Here is a 7122-nt window from a genome sequence, read left to right on the forward strand (position 1 = left end):
TGAGAGCCTCGCTCTGCCTGGCTTCACTCAGCCTAACTTAGGGGAAGGTCTGAGGTGAAGCATTCCACACCAGCATCCAATCTATTTTAAGAGCATAACGGAAAAAATAGCTCCCAGCGCTGCAGAGATGGCTCAGTAGTTAAGAACACTGCCTCTCTTGCAAAAGACCCAGGGTTTCTGCCCCTAGTATCCACATGATGGTGATCACAACTGTCTAGATCTCCAGTTTCATGGAATCTGATGTCCTCTTTTGGTTTCCCTGGACACTGCAAACGTGTGTGCATACTTACATACATGCAGGCAAAACATCCATTCACAAAAAATAAAAATAGATAAATCTTTTGGTAGAAGAAAAACAACTTGTCACTTACTCATTTGTGTGGCATGTTCAAGTTGAAATTTTTGTAGTACCATCTCTAGATAAAGAAAGGTTAATAAAATGTGCTACGATTTATCAAATTTAGGTTGACTCAGAGTAGAGAGAAGGTCGTGGAGGTTCTTTGCTGCAGAATGCTTTCTTCACAGTGGAGTGTGATCAGAGACAAGGTAGAATCAGTGAGGAGATCCTGTGGGAGTGGATTGATCTGAAAATATCTCCTGCCTTCGAAAACGGAAAGCTTGCCAGATCTTGCAATCAAACTCATAATACGCCTGAGAATCACCTAAGACTGTGCATTCCGCTTTCCTACCATGTGCTCAGTCCGTTTAACCTGCATTTAAGAAAACAATGTAGCCAACCTTAATATGCCCTGGAATCAGCCTTTACAATCAAGCTAAATATGTAGCTTTAACCTTGAATTACGTATTCTTCTATGTTCCAAGCTCAGATTAGTGTGTGTGTGTGTGTGTGTGTGTATGTGTGTGTGTGTGTGTGTTAACACTTTAGCTAATAGGTTGAAAGAAGCAACCTGAATGAAATCAGGTATCCACCATAAAGGCTGGAGACAACATGTGGCTATAGACTGGTAACATTTATTTGCTGTTTAAGTGCTATTCTGTGTCAGTTGGGGTCAGGAAAATGATTTCTTCCCTTGTGAAACTTAAGAATTTCTGTAGAAGAGAATTCATCCTTGCCCATGCCATGCCTTCCATGCTGGCCAGCAAATACCCTTTGGATGGACAGACATCAAACACATGTAATGGACAGACAAGACACGGGTCACAGACGCAGATGACAGACAGATGGAAGACACAGGGAAAGAAGTGGAGTTTTCACATCTGGATTCTTTCTAGGTTTAAACTATGCCAAGAGGAAGACCCTGCCTTCTTTAATGCTGTATTGACATAGGATCCAATGAAGCTACTCCTGTAGGGTCTGCCATAACCCAGAGCCTAGTCCACTGTAGACACACAGTAGAGACTTTGCTGTGTGGGTCTGGGATGAGCAGGGAACATGCCTGTCTTTGGTGCGTCTCAAGGTATTAAAGTAGAATTATGTATGTGGAGAACTGACAATGCTTGCTGAGAAGAGGGCTGAGTAAATGCTGAGGCAGGGGGATGTACACAGCAGCCTCAGGTTTACCGGGGTCTTTGTACCTGACTTCTTTTCCTTAAAGTGACATTCCTAAACCCTTGTGTCTCTGATCAGGACATGGTCTTTTCAAGAAAGCAGGCCAGGATCTTCAGGCAAGCTTTATTTATTAAAACACAAATAATCTACCACTATATTCTGAGATGAAGACTATCCCCCCAAATCTATGCAGATGTGAACCATTTGGGGAAAATCCACCTGCAGTAGTGCTCCTGAATTCCCAGGGCTCAGACAGCTGAGAAAAAGACGTTTGCTCTGAGTTTGAGGCCAGCATGGACTACATAGTGAGTTCTAAACAAACTTGGGCTACGGTGTGAAACGTTACCTCAGGGGGAGGGGGACGATGACAAGTAGATCAGGGCTGGAGAGATGGCTCAGTGGTTAAGAGCACTTACTGCTCTTCCAAAGGTCCTAAGTTCAATTCCCAGCACCCATACGTCGCTCACAACTGTCTGATGCCCTCTTCTGGTGTTCAGATGCACTTGCAGACAAAATATTCATATACATAAAAAAAAACACATAAATAAAGGAAAAGAAAAACCAAGCAGAGCTAAGAATGGTTGATTATACCTGTAATCCTAGTACTTATGAGTCTGACGACACACTGGGAAGAAAGAGATGGTTCTCGCAAATGTTGGAGGAGGCATCCCTTCACCTTGACTTGGCTGAAGGGCTATGAAGCCTTTGTCTTGTTCTCAGGGCATCCGGAAAACAGCTGTTGAATTTGCGAGTAGGCAAACAATTGTTGTACGAGAAACAAATCAAGAGTCAGAATTCCCACTAAAGCATGCATGACCTGGCAAAGACCTGAACGGCTCTAGGAAGGAGTGTGTGGATAAGTGAACAAACCTTGCACACTTTGAGTGCGTGCGTGCACACACACACACACACACACACACACACACACACACACACACACACTAGCACATTCCCTTTCTTATCAGGGCACTGATAAGTCTTCATTCTCCTATCTGGCTTGTTTGAAAGATCATCTTATTCCCTGGGGTCAGGCCTGGTCTTGTCCATCTACTGTAGCTCCTCCCCAAGACCTCAATCTCCCAAGTATTGGGATTACAAGCATTCTTAACTCTGATTTATTTATTTATTTAGTTATTTGTTTGTTTATTTATTTTTATGTATATAGATACTTTGTCTGCACGTACATCTGCACACCATAAGAGGGCATCAGACCGTTGTGAGCTGCCATGTGGGTGCTGGGAATTAAACTCAGGACCTTTGGAAGAGCAGTGAGTGCTCTTAGCCACAAAGTCATTTCTTTAGCCCCAAGCTGTTTGTTTGTTTTCCTGAGGCAACATTTCATACTGTAGCCCAGGTTTGCTTAGAAATCACTAGGTAAGCCCATGCTGGCCTCGAGCTTATAGCCGTCACGTGCCTTTTTTCCCCAATGGTCCACATGGACATGGATTGGGGGGGGATATTCTTCAACTCAGAATATGCTCTTAGAGTCTAAAACCTTCCTGTTGGCTCCCAAATGCTCAGAGGACAGGCCCCTGGGCAATGCGCACACAGGCTCATTGTCTCATGAATACTGAAGATACATCATGAATATTTATCGATGCAATTGTATTTTCCCAGGATGATCTTTGAATTCCTAAACTGTGTCCCTTAGAATGTGACCAGACCAGAAATAGAGACTTTCCAGAGCAAATGGGTTAAGATGCAATCACTAAGGTGGCCCTAATTGATTAGGACTGGTGGAGTTAACAAAAGGGGAAGTTTGGCAACAGATACTAGCACAGAGAGAAGCGGTAGGAAGATGAAGGCTGAGGTTGGGATGCTGCCTTGATAAGTCAAGGGCACCAATGGTTGCCACGGTCTCCAGGGAGAGGACCAGCTGCTCCTGAGAGCTTCCAGACACCTTGATCTTGGGCGTCAGGCTTCCTGACAATGAGACCATACAGTTTTGCTGTTTAAGAAACTCAGTTTGTGGGTCTTCTGCAGCTCTTTTAGCAGATGCATACATAGGGTTGGGAGAAGCGCAACTTCTCTGCTTTCTGCAGGAGATGGGTTTTCCTTTATTCTGGATCCTTCCCCAGGCTGCCTGGCACTCTATGACCTTGGCTGTGAGCGCCATTTCTGGAGGAGCCCTGAGTGACTCAGTTTCCTTCTCAACATTTGTCCTCCATGTGGATATGGGCGTCGAAGCCCTGACTATGCAGGGGTGACTCTCCATTGGCCCTCCAGGTTTGGAAGGGTCACAGGTGTATGAGAAGGCCTACTGCAGTCTGTTGGTGGATCAGTGCTGGAATGTCAGTGAAATGCAAGGAGCCGTCGAAAGGACACCCAACAAATCAGGGCTCAAACAGTCTTCGGTGCCTTTATCTCAGGTCGCAGGTGATGACCGAAGCTCCACTGGCTCTGAGCTCGTACTCTGCATGCCCCCCCCCCATGCCTCCCAGCACTGAGCTTCCAAAAGGCTTTCATAAATCACGTTTTGGCAGACGGGCATGAGGGTGAGCATTGTGCCGTCAGCATTAGTGATGCTTAGAGCAACAAAAGACCTGAGTCACCTGCTCCACTGTGCCTGCTGGGCTCCTGATCCCAGAGCGTGACCAACATCACTCAGTGCTGCCTCTCCCTGGGCAACTGCTGAGTCAAAGGCTGTATTGTCGCTAAGCTCGCTGATGGACCTTGCCGGGTGTCTCTTGGCAAACAGCTGCCCTGGTGTGTGAGCTGTAGCTGGTGGAAGTGCCGTCTGCCCACTTCCTTGCCAACCTCCGATATGATGGCTCTGTTGGTCTGCTTTCTGTGGGGCCTGGACCAGTGTTTGGGTGCATACTGCCCATCTCTGACCTGTTTTCAGTGAATTATGTGTGCCTTTGACTTTTGTTTTTTTCTTTCTTTCAGATCTATAAATTAAGGATTCAAAGGCAACATCTCTACAGAGGTCTCTCCCTTAGTATTTCCTAGGAAGATGGCTTTGATTGGCAGGAGTTCTTCCCCTTGGGGGAATGCATTCAGCTGTATGGTGTAGTGGTTAGCAAAGATGAAAGTGTGAATCCTGCTTCAGTATCTGCATAGCTGTGGAAATGTCCTTGCCCCCTCTCTGAGACTGAAGCAGAGATAACAATCTAGGGCTTCTTGGGATGTTATGAGGATTCTTGATATATTTTATGTGAACACTGAGCTGCGCAGGTGCCCAGTGGGCACTAATACCTGACAACTTCCTGTTCTTGGACTGTAACCCAACATGGATCCCTGTGGGTTCCCAGCGGCTCGTTAGGTATGCTCGTTCTGAAAACAGGGGTTCGAGGCAAAGGTGTTGTTCTTGGAGGCAAAGGGAAGGGAGAAACAGATTGTTGGGTGTTTTGTTGTGCCTTCTCGACAACTTCATTAGAAGGGGGGGGGGCATTAGTGTGAAAATGAGTAGGCGGGAAAATGAGACCAAGTATGAAACCAAATGTGGTGTAGAAAGGTGCTTGCCTAGCAGGTATGAGGCCCAGGATTCCACCTTCAGCGCCAAAAAACAAAAACCAAAACAATGGAACCAGACCTGTTGTGTAACAGAATATTTGTCTGACTATGTAAGGATGTGTTACATTTGGTTCTGTTGCAGAATAATTGTTTGACTATGTAAAGGCATGCTGCTTTTGTTTATACTGCACTTGTGTAACTATATAAAGATGTGTTGCTGTTTTACTTTGCCTGTCTAAGGCCCCTGATTGGTCTGATAAAAAGCTGAACTGCCAATAGCTAGGCAGAGGAGGGATAGGTGGGGCTTGTGGGCAGAGAGGAAAGGGGAGTCAGCCAGCCAGGCACTGATGAAGCAGGAAAGCAGGGTTCAGTACATAGATGAGGTAAACGAGCCTCAGGGAAGCACATAGATTAATAGAAATGGTTAATTTAGTTTAAAGAAAAAAAAGCTAGCTAGAAACAAGCCTAAACTAAGCCTGGGCATTCATAATTAATGATGTGTCTCCGTGTCATGGTTTGGTTTGCTACACAGACCCATAAACCACACAGCTACAACGAATGGATAAGAAACCTGAGTTACTATGTCCAATACAACAATGACAAAAATCTATAAGAGAAATGAATACACAGCAGGCAAATAAGTGGACTTCAAGAGAGATTTATCAACCTTTGAACAGAACCATGAAGAAATAACAGGACTGAAAATCTGCAATATAGTTCACCTAAAAAGCCAGCAAGGTGCTGGGCAGTGGTGGTGGCGCACACCTTTAATCCCAGCACTCGGGAGGCAGAGGCAGGCAGGTCTCTGTGAGTTCGAGGCCAGTCTGGTCTACACGAGCTAGTTCTAGGACTGGCTCCAGAGATACAGAGAAACCTTGTCTCGAAAAACAAAACAAAAAAAAACAAAACAAACCTCACCTCACTAAGGAGATGGAATGGACAATAAGGATATTTAATTGCATTAAAAGAAGAAGGAAAGGAAGAAAAAGACTAGAGAGCACGAGACTGTATTGTTGCTGAGCCCTGACAACTGGTGGTTGTGGCGGCAGGATGTTGTCAACTGACTTGGGTTCTTTTGCAAAGAAAAAAATTCTCAACTTTGGTCCTCGGAGCTTTTGTATCCCTCGACACCTGGCAGCGGGGAACGGAGGAAACAGGTCCTCATGAGCAGCAGCAGGTGACTTTGTCTAGCTTTAGAGCACCCTGGGCAGACCTGGGATGTGAGACATTTCGCCATTATATAGGCCTAAGGCGGGATTCTTCAGTTGCCAGTTGTAGTAATAGGAGCGGTGGGCTGTGTCCCACCACCCGGCTAGCTTTACCCAAATTAACAACACACAAATTGTATTCATTTAAACACTGCTTGGCCCTTTAGCTCTAGCCCTTACTGGCTAATTCTGATATCCCGATCAACCCATCTCTAATAATCTGTGAGCACCGGTCTTACCGGGAAGATTCTAGCCTACGTCCATCCTGGGTTGGAGCTGAATCGCGTCTCCTGGAGAGAAGAGCATTTCGTCTCTGCTCCAGAGAGCAGAGCTGTCAAGTCTCTGTCTGAGGTGTCTTACCTCACTTCTTCTTCCTCCCAGCATTCTGTTCTGTTTACTCCACCCACCTATGTTCTAAGCTACGAGCCTAAGCAGTTTATTACTTAACCAATGAAATCAACAGATTGATATATGACACTCCCACATCAGCCAGTGTTAGATTTCTCAGGCCTGAGCTGTTTGAGACCCTTGGCCCCAAAGACTTGACAGCTCCCTAGAACTCTTCCAGGTCTCTCTGGCCTGTCACAGCCTTTGTCCTTCAGCTGCACATCTCTGCTCTGCCCTCGACTTCTGCTGTCCCCCTTGTTCTTGCACTGGTTGCTCTCTTGAATTGCTTAGCTACCTCCCGTTGCTATGACCACCATCACAGTCGCTGTCATTTGAGCAGCTGGTGCTGCTGGCTGTGCCGCTGTCAGCCTGGGTCTTGTGGTGCTACTTGTCTTCCTGCTGTCAGTGCAGCCTGCTGTTCTGCTGTTTTATAGCCCAGCCTGCTGCTGGCTTAGCTTTGTCTCCTCGGCTATCAATCAGCCATGGCCTTGCCCCTTCTGTTTTCTCATCAGCTATTGCTGACGCTCTGTTCTCCTCCTCCTCCTCCTCCTCCTCCTCCTC

Source organism: Microtus ochrogaster, linkage group LG4 (genome assembly GCF_000317375.1).
Source record: "Microtus ochrogaster isolate Prairie Vole_2 linkage group LG4, MicOch1.0, whole genome shotgun sequence".
NCBI lineage: Eukaryota > Metazoa > Chordata > Mammalia > Rodentia > Cricetidae > Microtus > Microtus ochrogaster.